Source organism: Pongo pygmaeus, chromosome 7, assembly GCF_028885625.2.
Source record: "Pongo pygmaeus isolate AG05252 chromosome 7, NHGRI_mPonPyg2-v2.0_pri, whole genome shotgun sequence".
NCBI classification, from domain to species: domain Eukaryota; kingdom Metazoa; phylum Chordata; class Mammalia; order Primates; family Hominidae; genus Pongo; species Pongo pygmaeus.
Genome location: NC_072380.2, coordinates 34,503,082 through 34,520,312, shown reverse-complemented (window position 1 = coordinate 34,520,312; position 17,231 = coordinate 34,503,082). Strand labels below are relative to the sequence as shown.

Sequence of the window (17,231 nt, the reverse complement as noted above, 5' to 3'; positions counted from 1 at the left end):
GGCACTTTAGGAGGCCAAGGCAGGTGGATAGCCTGAGGTCAGGAGATCAAGATCAGCCTGACCAACATGGTGAAACCCCATCTCTACTAAAAATACAAAAATTAGCTGTGTGTGGTAGTGGGTACCTGTAATCCCAGCTACTTGGGAGGCTGAGGCAGGAGAATTGCTTGAACCCAGGAGGCAGAGGTTGCAGTGAGCCTAGATGGCTCCACTGCACTCCAGCCTGGGCAACAGAGTAAGACTCTACCTTGGAGAAAAAAAAAAAAAAAGTAAGATTTTTCCCCAAACAATTCAACTATTTGTTCTTTTAAAACATTAATCTTAACCATTAACCTCATGGCTCACTCAAGTCGTGGCCGTTCCTCTCTCCAAGATCAGTGTTTTGTTGCTGTTTTGTTAACGTTTATTTTAAATTTGGGGCAGATGTGTAGGTTTCTTATGTAAGTAAGTTGCAAGTCATGAAGGTTTAGTGTGCAGATTATTTTGTCACTGAGGTAATAAGCTTAGTACCTGATAAGTCGTTTTTTGATCCTGACCCTCCTCCCATCCTCCACCTGATGTCTGCTGATCCCATCTTTATGTCCACGTGTACGGAGTATTCAGCTCCCACTTATAAGTGAGAATATGCAGTATTTATTTTTCTGTTCCTACATTTGTTCACTTAGGATAATGGCCTCCAGCTTCATCCATGCTGCTGCAGAGGACACAATCTTGGTTTTCTTTGTGGCTGCATAGTATTCTATGGTATATATGTATCACATTTTCTGTATCCAATTTACTGTTGATGGACATTTAGGTTGATTCTATGTCTTTGCTATTGTTAATAGTGATGAACATATGCGTGCATGTATCTTTATGGTAAAACGACTTAAAGGTATATACCCAATATTGGGATTGCCGGGTCAAATGGTAGTTCTCTTTTAAGTTGAGAAATTCATCACACTGCTTTCCACAATGGCTGGACTAATTTACACTCCCACCAGCAGTGTATAAGTAAGTATGCCTTTTTTTCCTCAACCTCGCCAGCATCTGTTATTTTTTTACATGTTATTAAGAGCCATTCTGACTCGTGTGAGATGGTGTCTCCCTGTGGCTTCAATTTGTATTTTTCTAATGCTTAGTAATGTTGAACTTATTTTTATTTGCTTCTTGGTCACGTGTATGTCTTATTTTGACAAGTATCTGTTCACGTTTTTTGCCCACTTTTAAATGGAGGTGTTTATTTTTTGTTTGTTAATTTGTTTAAGTTCCTTAAAGACTCTGGATATTAAACCTTTGTCAGATGCATAGTTTGCAAGTATTTTTTCTCTCGTTTTGTAGGTTGTCCGTTTACTCTGTTGATAGTTTCTTTTGCTGTACAGAACCTGTCCTTCTTTGTCTTTTTTGAGAAGATCAGTGTTTTATCAAGAGACAAGTGCTCCCAGTTTCATAAAACTACCCTGCAACATAAAGCAAGTACAAATCTTTTAAGTGTTCTCCTGGGGCTGTTGATATGCAGGGTAGATTTTTCCCTTAAGCTCCTAAGTAGTTCACAAAAATCAATTATTAAATTAACAACAGACCCACAGCTGGAAACTTGATTTCTATTTTATTTGATATTCCCAAATTATGTCAAATTTTATTGACCAATGAAGCCCATCAGAGCATCAGAGATGAGATAGTTATTTTAGGTGACTTCCTTTTTTCATTCAGCATATTCAAATTTTAATTCCTCCTTTGAGCACCAGAGCTTTGTCAATCCAGTGACATATTGAGGGTGGACACTGTATGGTAACAGATTTAAATATTGCTAGTGAATAGCCATGCTGTTAGTTTAAATTCTATGTACTTAACTTATAGAGATCATTCTTGAGACCACGTGAACAAGCCATTTTAATCCACGTGAACTGCCCACAATATGCATTTCTCTAAAATGCAGAAAGCAACTTGGGATATAGTGTCTAGGACCATGTGCCTAGGCCTGGCATTAAAATTCACAAAAGCAGAGAGAAGCATATAGTTAACTTCCATTCATCAATTTCCTTGCATCCACAAGTATAAACTTTTTTAAAAATCTAGTTGGATCAATTCCTGCCCTTATGCTGATACTGTTCCTGTTTATTTGAAAACAAAACAAAACACCTTGTTATTTCACTTATAAACACTCCAGTTGGCATTAACAATTTAAAGCAAGAACCTCACCAGTATTCTGTAGACGTCAGCTGCTTTGCAGTTTAAAAGCATCAAACTGCTTTCCCTCCAAAGTTAAAAAGGCCAGTAAAACTCTCTTTTCTGTCTAATCGAAAACCTGAGCCAGCTTATAAGGCCTCTGTGAGCAGCAGAGATGAGCAGAGACCCCACTTCCCACAAAACCTTGCTGTAGCCCCCAGGTGGCCTGCACATGCAAATGGCCCAGCCTTTGCTGATACAGTCAGGGCCAGCTGGTGTTTGGATAATGCTCTTAAGGCCTGAAGCCAGCATTTTGGCTGAGGTCTGGACTCTGAAATCTTTGCTAAAGCTCAATCCCCTTGCTGAAGCTTGCTCACTGTTTTGTATGGCCCAAATCTTTGCTAAGACGATCAGCCTTCTGAGGTCTGCGCCGTTGCTGAGGCCTTTGTTCAAGAAGAGCAAGGCCTGCACGTCATCAACTGAATACCCAATTTGTTTTAATGAAGCATCTCCAAAGTTCAACTTCCCCGCTCAAGGCACATAAGAAGCCTCAATTACTCCTCCTACGTTCTGGCCTTCCACATTTTATTCATTGTCTCTTTTTCAGACTCATTAATTCATGCAGCAGATGTTGGGGTGTTTTGATAGGCTCAGTAAATAGCATCTCTCTTGTCTGCCTAAGTTCTGAACTAACTTGGAAATAAAACAAATGGAGTGAGAATAGGGGGGTTGGGGGAAGGATAAAATCCTGCCTTTATTTACTGAATAAGCTGATATGGAAGAATGTTGTACACACACACACACACACAGACACAGCCAACAGTGCTCCCTGAAACTAGACAGAATTATCCAGTCTCAGGCTCTCAGACATCACCCCACCTAGAGGCAGGTCCCTATAAAATAGACAATATGAAGGAGCAAAAGATAATGCATAATCTATGTGAGCAAAGCTGCTTCCAAGAATAAGGAATTAGCAAGAAGCTGGGCTACTTATGCCGCATCTATTTTTCCAAACACAATAATCTGATTAAGCTACTGCTCTTGAAAAAAAGTACATGAAGAACCAAGAGTGTTATAATAACGAAGCTCCCTTCACATAGAAGAAAATTTTAGACAGGAGAAGAAGCTCATACCACTGTAATGGTTTTATTTGCGTGTGTGTGTCATGCCTGACTGTGGACAAGCTGACGTGAACATCAGTGAAAATTCCCAGGTTTTGCCACATAGACACAAGCAAAATAAGGTTTCTCAATGAGCAGCAAAGATAAGGAAAAGGAGATTGAACAACCTTGGTGCAGCAGGAATTTTCCAGCCCTGTTACCAGGACATTAGGCCTGGGGGATGTGGCTGACCTCGTGGCAAACTTATTGTCTTACTTGCTAGAAATTGTGTTCGGGCATTGAGACAGCTCGTCTGCACAGGGGAGGAAAAAACTCAAGATGCTTTCTTGGAGGGCTTCTCAGATGTGGCAGATTCCTGAAGTTGCTGACTATTTTCATGGTTCCACCTGGAATAAGTGTTCATAAAGAATAAAAGGGGTCACCTGAGAAACAGGCTTATCTTAGGTATATTCTTTGCCTATGCCGTTTTCATATCTTTTTTTCTATTGTGGCAAAAATACATAAAACTTACCATTTTAACCGTAGCTAAGTGTCCGATTCAGTGGCACTAAATATTTTCACAGTGTTATGTAGTCATCACCAGTATCCATTTCCAGAACCCGTGACTTTCTTCATGTTTAATAATCCTGTGCCTTAAACTGAGCGAAGTCTATTATTTTCAGGTCCAGTATCTTCAAACCCAATCTCAGTGTTCTTGGATTTGGGAGTAAGAAATCATCATCATAATCATTGTCATCCAAGGTCATCCCATAAATGACAGAACTGGGTTTAGCATGGAGACCTTATGATTCTTAATCTCCTGTCTCTCCACAGCTCCTTTCTTACTATGGTGATTGTTATGTTGTTTGCAACAGATGCTTTAAATTCAATTGTGAGGGAAGTAATTCGAAGGTCTGACCAATTGCTTTAGTACCTGAAGCACTTTTTAAGTAAATATTCTTTTATGAGAAGAATATTGAGGAAGGAAGGAAAGACAAAAGGGACTTAAATCATTAGTCTCCTGGTTTTTATCTAAGGAAGTAATACATTTAAATAGTGAATACTAAAGAAAATGACATGCCAGGAAGAAATACTAGGCAACTTTCATGTAAAGACAGAATATTTTGTAAAATACTCTGTGTGTAATAACAGAATATTTTATCCACTGCTTCTTGGTGTCTTTCTGTGAGCATGTTGCTATCAAATCAAGATGTGCGTATTTGCACCTGGGCGTCAGTGCTGAGAAGAACTTCACTATATTTAGTTCAGCAGAGCAGGCATGCCTTCCAACTCTTCCATGGGTTTCATGACTCTGCTTCTGTTTTTATTGCTTCTAGTATCTTTTCTCATTCCCTTCCACCTAAACTCTAGGATTTCATGATAGCCTGAATCAGGAGATAAAGACTCAAATCTATTGTAAAAAAAAAGAAAAATTGTATTTCAATATTTCAGACAAATCAATGACAGTTTAATGCAAATATGAACACCTCATTCTGTATCACTTTAAAATAGATTCATTTTTTTTTTTAATTAAAAATAGCTGAGCACAGTGGCTCATGTCTGTAATCCCAGCACTTTGGGAGGCCAAGGTGGGCAAATCACTTGAGGTCAGGAGTTCAAGACCAGCCTGGCCGAGATGGTGAAAACCCATCTCTACTAAAAATACAAAAATTAGCCGGGTGTGGTGATAGGCACCTGTAATCCTGGCTACTCTGGAGGCTGAGGCATGAGAATCTCTTGAACCCAGAAGGCAGAGGTTGCAGTGAGCTGAGATGGCACCACTGCACTCCAGCCTAGGTGACAGAGCGAGATTCCATCTCAGAAAAAAAAAAAATTACAAATGGAAAAGTTTACCTTTTTTGTCATAGAGTTCCACGAGTCCTTACACACTTGTAACCACTACCACTGATAGAATGCCCAGCATTGCGAACACTTCAAGAAGTCTTCATACTGCTCCTCTGCAATCAGATCCCCCCGCAGCTCTTCACCCTAACTACTGACTTCCTCTTTCTTTCTATATTTTGCCTTTTCCTGAAGGAATGTGACTTACTTTCCATAAAAATAACAGGGAGTTTTAAATTAGTAAAATTTTTATTAAATTAGTAAAATTTTTATTTTATTTTGCTTCACTAAAAGGGTGACATTGTTCACCAAATTTCACCAAAAAAACTATAAAATATTTGACTCAATAATGAATAGGTGATATTTTGGTCAGATACAAAATCTAGTTTTCTGTGTTTATTCCATGTATACTAAGTAAAAAAAGAAACCCACAACATAATTAAAGATATTGGAATGGATACAAGCTTTCTGAGTCACTGACAGTTAATTTTGAATATTTGCTTTGAAATAGGCCTTGAAATTTGAAGTAATTTTTTTCATGAAGTCTAATCTCAGGATCCTGTCAGATGACAATACCGTAAGTATTTGCTTTCAAAAGGAGAATTTTGAATGTTTCAATTTGGGAAGAAACTGTAGAGAGAGATTTCTACTGTATTATGGGCATATTTTTTTCCTTAATAACTAAATAAAAATGTCAAAAAACTTAATTATTTCCACAATACTTAATTCAGTCTTATTAAATCCCTATATTGCCTTAAAGTTAAAAACTTGCTTTCTTTTGCCTGTAAAGTGACTGATTCATAATTTAAAATCTGAATATATTATCACTTGACTAAGCCACCTGAAATAAAACTACTGAGCTATCAAAATTAATAATAAATATTTGAAATCTCTTAATTTTTCAGTTTACATGTAACCAACATTCCCTAAATGGTCAGTATAGCAAAACTGTGGAACGTTTCTTCAAACATGATAAAAGTACTAATTCTTAATAGCTAAAACTCAATCTTAATCCCAATGCTTAGTGTTCGTGCCCATGCTGAAGGGACATCAGGAAGCAGTATCATCAACCACCACATTTCTTTGTGAGTAAAGCAGCGTTTATTCCCTAGCAGCACGTATCACACAGAGCAGATACATACCTACACAGTCTCTGCTCAGCCTAATGAAATGGTAGGAGCCTACATCATGGTTTACAGAATAATGATAAAGTAAACCAAAACTATTTTCCCCTATAGTTTGTACTATCAATGATAAAAAGGACATAGCTGTTGAGCATCTCTTTTATAGGTGTATCACTTAAGGCATCATACTGATTCATCTTTTGTACTTTAATTTATCTAAATATAAGGTCAACTGTCTGCTCTGTTGGCAGAAATTCACAAACCAGTAATTGGATTTCTATACTATATGACATTGCTATTATGTAATATCCATTATTGTCACTTGAAATGGAATTTTAGGGATAAGGTGCAGAGCATGATGTTTGTTAATAACTTTCAGGTGATGTTACAATCTTCTCTGTTTCAATGTGAGTTAAATCTCATTGTAGTTACAAAGAGAGCAATTTTGAATGATGCTTCAGGGCCATAATTTTTACTTGAAAGCATTGTTTTTCACTTGTTAAAGAAAAACTAATTTGGATTACTAGAGTTGTTACTTTGATTTGTTTGAAAATAACACAAAAGACTCAGTAAATTTTATGCTACCATTTGACAAAATTTCTTAACAGTGAACACACCAGTCTGAATTTTAAAATATTTGTTTTCATACTTTCAATTTTACCTCTTTTTTCCAATTACATATCATACTCAGAGACTCATTTATCTCAGTACATAAAAAATTATGTACATAAAAACCCTGCGTATATAAAACCCTTAGTACATAAAACCTTGTGTTTGCTTTGGAATTTCCTTCAATATTCATTCTAATGTTATTTTTGAAGCTGTAATGTTTTCATTAAAATTACTACTTTACTACCTCTGTATTTCCACAATCCATTGATTTATTTGTATGAATTGAGGATATAAGAAATACAAAAGTAGCAAATAAGAGATCTTTTGCAAATATACATAGCACACACATTATATGGAATTATTACGGAGGAAGAAAATCTTGTGGATTGTGAGCTGAGTGTTCTTGCCTTCTATTACTGTATAACAAATTACCCCTGATAAAATGAAACAACCTCTTAATTTTATTTCACAATTTTGTGGGTCAGGAATCAAGAAGGGATGCCGGGCACAGTGGCTTATGTTTGTAATCCCAGCACTTTGGGAGGCCGAGGTGGGCGGATCACTTGAGGTCAAGAGTTTGAGACCAGTCTGGCCAACATGGAGAATCCCCATCTCCACTAAAAATACAAAAATTAGTCAGGTGTGGTGGCACCTGCCTGTAGTCCCAGCTACTTGAGAATCACTCTCCTGAGGCAGGAGAATCACTTGAACCAGGAGGCAGAGGTTGCAGTGAGCCAAGATGGCGCCACTGCACTCCAGTCTGGGCAACAGAGTGAGACTCCATCTCAAAAAATAAAATAAATAAAATGAAATCAAATAAAAGAAGGGTTGGAGAACTTTTCAGTTCTACACAATGTTGACAGAGGTACCTGACTATTCAGCTGGCAGAATATGAGCCTGATCTGGAAGGTCTAAGACAACTTGACACGCATGGCTGGGTTTTTGTTAAGGATAGCCATCAGGCTGGGCTCAGCCAGAACTGTCTATCATTGAGTTTATAAATGGCCTCTACAGACAGCAGTCTTAGGGACATCATAGTGTCACATGGTGGATGGCTCAGGACTTCCAGAGAAAGCATTTTTAGACATAGGAAGTGGAAGCTGATGGTCTCTTAAGGCCTGGACCCAGAAGCTAGCTCCATATTCTGTTGGTCAAAGTATTCGCTAAGGACAGTCCTAGTTGAAGAGAAGAGGAATTAGAGTCCAATTCTCAATGAGAAGGGTAACAAAGAATTTGTGATTGCCTTCAATCTACCATACCAAGGCTACATGATGGAGACCATCCAGCTGTACGTGAGCAATTTTCCATAATGACAATTATTAAGAACACTGCAAGTTTCTCCTGTAATGCTCATGGCTAATTGTGCATTTCATGTGTGTATGATGCATGTAGCTAAGTTATTTAAGTTCATTTTCTTCTAAAACTAAAAATTTTGTGTGGTTGGATAAAATACCAGGGACCAGAATACATTTCTTGTAGCACTTAGATAAAAATGTCTAACAGGCCCCTAGGAGTATTAAATTTTTTCATGACACATTTGTGGTCTCTAACACTAAGAGAAATGGTATAGTAAGTCATTTACCTAGGTTGTCAACCTATGACATGTGAATTACAAACAATACAAAATTATCTTTATTTTGTATGATGTTCAGCAGATTGCAAGGTACTTTTATTTATGTTACTGTATTTGCATTTTACAATAGCCTTGTGAAATTGGAGGACTGTAATTATCATTTTCTTTCAATAGATTGATGCTTGACAGTTCAGAAGGAATAAACAATTTCCACAAACTCACAGTAGAGGCAAACTTAACTTTCATTAGTATTCATTTAGTATTAATTCATTCAAAATTTATTGAACATCAACTATGTGCTAGGCTTCATACAAAGGACTGCAAATATGGCACAAGAAAAAGGATTCTAAGTTCCCTGCCCTCCGATAGCTTGTTGTCTAGGATGATGCTATTTTTCTTCAAATTTAATTCATTTTTTAATATCACAATTTTTGTCTGGATACCACCTACACTACTAATGTAATATTTTTAATCAACTCACAAAGGTTCAATACTTAAATGAACTTAGTCTTACCTTATAGAATATTCCTTTTAAACAAAGGTCTATTTATTATTTATTACAATAATGAACTCTTCAGATATGTGTGTGTGCATATATATATGTATACTTACATATACACATACACATGCACACACACACACACACAAACACACCCCACCACCACCACCAAAAAACAATAATATGTATACCAGAAGTATACATATAACACCCTGGAAAATGCCAGGCTGGTGGTTTTTATGCTTTTAATATAGCATTATTACCTAGGTCTTAAATAGCACATATGTATAGAGGACAATGAAATGCTGCTCTATTTTGGAGATCTTTCAACTCTATGACAAAAAGCAAGCACAATAATACATTTGGAAATATGCTCCCCCAAATTTACTTTCCAGAACTGTTTCTGAACGGTTTTATTCTGAGCAGTTGCACAATATCTACCATTTATCTGAATGGTAAACTCAAGCTACTGCCTACCTATGGCTACTTTAATGATAGAATCAACCAGTCACTGGCATCTTTATAGTCCCTGAAGTGAAAACCTATGAATATTCTTTTTATTTACTAATAAGAGAGTGAGATTGCAAGGAAAAAAATACTGTTGCTGTTTGCTATTTTATATTTTTTGTTTAGCCTTTATCACTCACATTTATCTATCTACATGTGATACAGATGTTCATATTGCATCACATGTAATCAAAATACAGCTTATAATCATTTCCCTTAGGTACTATTGCACAGAAATAAATTTTCTTATGTATTTTATTCAAGGGTACTCTTACAACAGGGTATGTTGCATGCATATAGAATGTAAACAAAAATTTTGGCAACACTGATCTCTGAATCCTCTGACTCCTCCTCTCTCCCTCTTCCTCTTCTTCTTCTTCCTACTTTCTCTTCTTCAAGTGTGTTTAACTTATATTGACACAGAACTGGATATATATTGCTTCTGCTACTAGCAGGGTTAACTTGAGCCAGTTTGAACTCCAGAGTCCTTTTTAATAATGATGCAGAATCCACTAGGTTTATGGGCTACTTGAAAAAATGTATTTAATTGTCTAGTACTAACAAATGTTATTTCTTCCCTTCTTTTATTTTGCAATAAATTTTTCTCTGAGTAACATATCTAATTAAATTAATTTACACTGAGGTGTGAATGACTGATTAGATTTAATTGGGAACCTATTTGAAATATATGTATGTCAACCTATAATGAATTTATCTCTAAATTAAAAGATTATTCCTTAAGGTATGTAATTTCAGGCATAGGGGGAAAATGATGAGAAAATAATAGTTTTGCAAGGAAAGATTTGTATGTTTCATAAATCACATCTTATAGACCAGAATCTATTTACTTACATTTATTAGAGAATCAGAGCCGTCTTGGAATATTTATACTAGGGTTGCAGCAAACCCTGGACTACTCAGAAAAAACATAGGCATTGTATGGGGTTCGTGAATCAGCTGGAATGAATAGGCAGAGGCTGCACCAACTTTGCCTGGCCTGCCCCACAGAGTCTTCTCGGAATTGAACGTTGGATGAGTAGCATGAGGAGTATCCAGTATCACCTTGCTCAATCAGAATGATGCTTTGCATTAGCCTGGCTCCATCTTACAGGATTTCTCAGTTGCTTATTTCTTTGTACTTAATCATTGGCTTATTTATGATTATTAAAGCCTAACATTTAAAAAAATGGGATGCTCTGGGTAGCAATCTCTTTGTGGTACTCTCTCATGAATTTGTGGAAGGAAATTTAGATATGGGAATAACTCTTCACAGCTACCTAATTCCAGGAATATCTTGCCTATTGTATCTAAACTTAGAGTTACCATTGAATGATCCAACTCAAATATGTTGCCTACATGTCTAGCTGAAGTGTTAATTACTAATTACCTTGATCAGAAGAACAGTTTCCGTGTAAATCCTTATGCTGCTTTGCTTATGACCATCTTATGTGTTTTCTTTAAAGTATTTTATTAATATCATGTATTAATTCTTTGCCTGGTAGTGTGTAAGCACACTGAGGTCAGGGAGTGTCTTTCTCATTATTATGTTTCCAAAACGTAAATGTTAATAAATCCTTGAAATAAAGAATACCAAAACTAAATTAACTCCATGCTTTTACATAATGCAGTAGTTGATGGAGTTGCTTAAAAGTATATGTAGAGTGTCCCAGGCCAGCAGGAGCTAAGAGTGATCTAAGAACCCAAAGCAATGCTGAAACCACTTTTATGAAACTTATGACAGTGGGGGAAATCTAACATAACTGACTCAGTCTTACTTCTAACCTTGCAAGATAACTGTCTTTCCTCATTCTCTGTTAACTATTGGAGGAATTTCATTTGTAGTTTAAGTCTAAAACAAAGATGATAACAGTCCTTTCTAAACACTAACCTTCTCCTTGCTCAGGGGCTGAAACCACCTTTGTAAAACAAAAGAAGGGCCACAAGGTTAGAATTGGGATAGGTAGGAGCCTGAATTCTGCTAAGCTGTAGGCACAGCAGAAACTCTAACCAGCCATTGTTTCTTTTGTTGACATAAATTCTTAAGAAGTCACTGTTTTATAACTTGCTTTTTTAAGACTACTTACTACTCAGGAGTCTCACAGCCAATAGTCACAAGATTAACTTCCTCAGTTGTCCCTATGGATAACATCACTACTGTAAATACTTTAAGACTAGTGTTTGAGACATTTTTCAGACCTTGCATTCTATACGGACCAACTAACATCTTGTAGTTGTAACCCCCACCCAGTAACTGACTCAGCACAATAAGACAGTGTCAACCCCCTATGATTTCATCCCAGACCCACCTCATCAGCAATCCTCATTCCCTAGTCCTCTGACTGCCAAGCTATCCTTGAAAACCCCTAGTCCCCAAATTCTTGGCGAGGCAGATTTGAGAATTATCTCCTATCCTTCCACTTGGCTGGCCCTGTGATCGTTAAACTCTTCCTTTGCTGAAAACATTCCTGCTGTTCTCAGTGTATTAGCTTTTTCTGGGCAGCAGGCAAGAAGAACCCAATTGGGTGATTACAAAGCCTTCAAGTCCAGGAAAGGAAGGAGATAAAGATCCAACTTGTTCTAGAAAAGCTCACTGCAATCCAATTTGAGCAAAACACAAAACATAGTGCGGAATTCCATAGGCTAAATATTTGTGAATTTGGATCTACAGAGATTATAAGACAGAAAGATGTATCACTCCCTTAGATTCCTAAAGAAAAAGAAAACAAAGTGAGGGAGCAACTCTTTCTCTTGGGGAAGGCTCTGAAATAAATGTTTACCATTTAAGGATGTCTTCTCCAATCCAATTGAAATATTGAAATGTGCCAAAATGTTTTCAAAACTCTTTCAAATTAGATAGTGTCAATGAGTAGTCACTTTTTAGAAAACTGTTTCCTTTTTTAATAATATAAAAAAATGTTTTTTCTTCCTTTTTACCAAGAAATTCTAAATAAAGACTTTTTTTGTATGGTGACTCACTATTCCAACATGAACTATTCAACTATAAAACCTGGGAAACTGTCTAATACATATGCTGGAGGAAGGAATATTGTCACTGTCCTGAATTCAAAGTTTCTAACATCATTGAAGGGCTGGAAATGTTTACTGACCCTTTCTGCTATGTTCTTTTTCTATCTCTCTAGGGAACATCTCTACTCATAGAATGTTTGAGAATCTTCAAGGAGGAAAGAAGCTAAATAAATTTGCACTATTATTTCAGAGAAGAAGGGCTGGTTAAGCCAGCATTGAAGCATTCCATATTTATTTCATAACAAATTTGCAAGTCAAACAGAGTTGGCTTCATTTTTTATTTATTTATTTTACCTCAGCCTATTCTGACGCTCAGAAAACCCACTTAGGATTTAGAACTCCATCTGCTTCTTCTAGTTTCCTTCATTGTCATTTGTAATGAAAACCTTTCAATAATTTTTCAGGAGGACAGCTTTGTTCATTGATTTGTGAAACAGAATGAAACCCAGATCAGTTTATGCATATCTACCAGAGTCTTCAGAGGCTAAAACAACTGCTTATGTCAGAAAAAAAGAACAATGATAGACAGAGAGAAACAACTTTAACTCTCTTCTCTTTGACAATGGAAGGGGGAAATTTTTCTTGGTATCAGTATTAGTTTACACTCATACAAAAATTCACATTCATATTTACAATTCTGAAATATGTCCATATCATATATAAACCATCAGAGGCACTAATTACACTGTTTTGTTCTTGCTTTGATTTACCTTTCAGAATGAAAGATGGGTTTTATCATAACAAATGAAGAGATCCCACCTTTAAACATGATTAAAAATAAGAACTGAATTCAATATCCTCACAGGGGCTGGTCGAGCACTTGTAACTATCTTTCTGAGCAATGTTTTGCAGGTTGACTACATCCTAGGGCTTGCAGCAGAGATCTAAGTAGACAAGCCTTTGAATTGAGAATGAGCACCCTCTGTGGCATTCAGAGGTGAGGCTGCTCACAGGGGTTCAGTGACCCTGGAAACTAATTCCTCAGCAGCCAACCTTTCAAAAGGAAGCCTGTAATTAAATAGGTAAAATGGCAATTGGTGGCTTGATTAAAGTGGGAGGATGGTGAGATTATTTCTACCTTTGGAAACACAGAAAATTTATCTAATGCTAATTGACCAAGTCTTTGCTCTAAAGCAAGGCACTTTATTCTCTATGTAGGATACTGAGATTTGGTGACTGAGAGCCAATTCTCTGCCACTCCTATTCCTAGGGGAAGTAGAGAGAGCAGAAAGTGTTTAAAGAGTTTTCTCAATGGCTTTCTCAAAATGTATGAAACATCAATAGAAACAGAAAAAAAGTAACTACCTCTCTTCCCATCTATATCTTCCTCCAAAGTTGCCTGTAATCTTAGTTCAGCAATTCACAATGCTAGCTACACATTGAAACTATCTAAAAATGCTAGACAAATTGCAAAATTCCAGAACCTAAGTTTTATCCCCAGAGTTCTGGTTTCATTTCCTTGAGGTGATCTGAGGCATCAGTGTGTTTGTATTTGCACACACTCCCACATGCATACACATCCATGAGATTCTCACTTTTTTTTTTAAGTTTTCATGTTTTGCAGCCAAGTTTGAGATCCAATGTGCTTAGCTCAAGCCTTCACTACAATTTTATCCACCTCTACATAAAAGCTAGCCTGCGCGTCTTGGTTAACAGCACCACCTGTGAGTTCCTTGATGTCTATTGTGTGTCTCCCACATGTGTTAATAAGAAGCTTAGACATTCTTTTCAATAAATGAAAATGTTTTAATAAAATAAATAGCTCCCTAATAATTGATTTATTTTAGCAAATCAAAAAGTGCCTAGCCCATTTTGGACTTTCTAATGGGAATTCTTCCCCCTAGCCTAGCCCATTTTGGATTTGCTAATGGGAATTCTTACCCCTAAATACCATACTGTATATTTCTTACTCAAACCACTGATATTCATGTTTATTACTTGATTTTTTTCTAAAAGTTGAACAACATAAATGCTGCTAGCAGATCTATTGCTGATATGAATTCTCTGCAAGCAGAAACCGATCTAATCATCACTCCAGCAACTCTAAGGCCCTTTACTGACTTGGCAAAGTGATTTTATGCATTGCAGAGGGCAGGTAGACTAACAAACCAACACAAGTAATCCATGCAAATTCTCAGTTTCACTTGTATGAAGAGCCATCCTGTTAGCACTCTTATTTCTTCAGAGACAATGGGTTTAAGCCTCTTTCCATAAGAACAGCTCAAACTTCTAGAGTAGATGCCATGCTATATGAACTTCATTATAAAATAATGACAGGCTCTTTTCCGGTTAGCCAGCTCAAGAAGCCATGAGTAGCAAAGTCTCTCACGACACCCTGTAGGAGGCGGTGCGGGAAGTCCTGCACAGGAACCAGCACAAACGCCACAAGTTCCCGGATATGGTGGAGTTGCAGATCAGCTTGAAGAATTATGACCCCCAGAAGGACAAGCGCTTCTCGGGCACAGTCAGACTTAAGTCCACTCCCCACCCCAAGTTCTTCCTGTGTGTCCTGGGGGAAGCAGCAGCACTGTGACAAGGCCAAGGCCGTGGATATTCCCCACATGGATATTGAGGCACTGAAAAAACTCAACAGGAATAAGAAACTGGTCAAGAAGCTGGCCAAGAAGTATGATGAAATTTTGGCCTCAGAGTCTCTGATCAAGCAGATCCCAATCCTTGGCCCAGGCCTAAATAAGGCAGGAAAGTTACCTTCCCTGCTCACACCCAAGGAAAACATGGTGGCCCAAGTGGACGAGGTGAAGTTTATGATAAAGTTCCAAATGAAGAAGGTGTTAGTCTGGCTGTGGCTGTTGGTCACGTGAAGATGACAGACGATGAGCTTGTGTATAACATTCACCTGGCTGTCAAATTCCTGGTGTCATTGCTCAAGAAAAACTGGCAGAATGTCCAGGCCTTATGTATCAAGAGGACCATGGACAAGCTCCAGCACCTATATTAAGGCACATTTGAATAAATTCTACTGTTACCAGTCAAAAAACAAAATAAAAAATAAAACAAGGCCAGGTGCAGTGGCTCACGCCTGTAATCCTAGAACTTTGGGAGGCCGAGGCGGGTGGATCATGAGGTCAGGAGATTGAGACCATCCTGGCCAACAAGGTGAAACCCCACCTCTACTAAAAATACAAAAATTAGCTGGGTGTGGTGGTGGGTGCCTGTAGGTAGTCCCAGTTATTCGGGAGGCTGAGGCAGGAGAATCACTTGAACCCAGGAGGCAGAGGTTGCAGTGAGCCGAGATTGCACCACTGCACTCCAGCCTGGCGATAGAGTGAGATTCCATCTCAAAAAATAAATAAATTATAATAATATAGTAATTATTAATATTATATTGGCCTTTGGTATTTGTGGTAGAATAAAACCACATGTGTCCCCTGTTCTAACTGAAAATGACTCATCCTCAAGAAATAATCAATGTAGACACAGAAGCAAAAACATTATATTCAAGCAAATGAGGTAACTTCAAAGCACAATAGATGGAAATTAAAAGCTGTTAGTCAAGGATAATAAAGGAGTTGGCAGGAGAGCTCATTCCCAAACATGTAAATCAGAAGATAAACAAGCAAGTTTTGTTCACAGAATCCCCCTATAGCTGAGAAACTGGGCAGTGGGAACACTGGAGGGGAAAGACAAGGTGGGACATCAAAGGGTGAGTCTAGATTAATAGACAAGAAAACAGTTAAAAGCCCAGCTTCCAACACCACTTGGAGCAGAAACGCAACACCCTGCACTATCTTCACAGGAGAAAGGGGGTCAATTTTCTGGAAAAGATAGTAAACCAGAGAGACTTGGAATTATAGGCAGAAAATCATTAAGGTGAAGTGCTGTTCTGAAGACAGAATGATTAAGTTAAAGTCTGCCTATTTGATGATTATTAGGCCTCCAGCTTTCTTTCCTTAATCAACCACAGAAGAGACAAAATCTGGTGTAAACTTACTACACTCTCAGGCAGGAGACTAGAAAATTTATTTCAAGACAAACTAAATCACTAAGTCTTATCAGACCCAAGAATGCTGCATCTAAGCCAACCACTGTAAAAGCTTATCAACTGATCATTTTATACTACAGAACTACAGTAAGGCTGAGTAATTGAGACAAAGGTATCTTAGATAATTGAGGGTACACTAATGAATAAAATAGGAAAGTTAGTTGTAGGTGTATCTGAAGCAGTTAGATACCCCCAACCCCCTTCACAACTATAGTAGGCAGAATCTCAAATGACCCCCAGGATTCCCGTCCCTAGCACACATACTCTGTATAGTCCCTTCCCTCAAGTTTGGGGGAAATGTGTGAATATAATGGTATATCACTCCCTTAATTAAGTACAGCATTAGGTCCTTGTTGCAACAGCATTAGGTCCTTGTTGCATTGCTATAAAGAAATACTTGAGACTGGGTAATTTATAAAGAAAAGAGGTTTTATTAGCTCATCATTCTGTAGTGTATACAAGCATGGTGCTGGCATCTGCTCAGCTCCTGAGGAGGCTTTTACTCATGATGGAAGATGAATCAGGAGCAGGCACGTCACATGGTGAGAGCAGCAGCAAGAGAGAGTGGGGAAGGTTCCATACACTTTAAACAATCAGATCTCATGAGAACTCACTCATTGTGATCCCATGGATCACAGTGGGGTCATGGATCTGCTCCTATGACCCAAACACCTCACACCAGGTCCCACTTCCAACATTGGGGATTAAATTTCAACATGAGGTTTGGGCAGAAACAAATACCCAAACTATATCAGTCACTTTGTGTGGCAAAAATGATGGGAGGGTCCCTCCTGTG

The 17,231-nt window shown here is 37.7% G+C and overlaps 1 pseudogene; it reads left to right on the top strand.

Moving 5' to 3' along the window:
• The first annotated feature begins 14,740 nt into the window (after positions 1 to 14,740).
• LOC129042686 (large ribosomal subunit protein uL1-like) lies at positions 14,741 to 15,391 on the top strand (annotated as a pseudogene).
• The last annotated feature ends 1,840 nt before the right edge of the window (positions 15,392 to 17,231 follow it).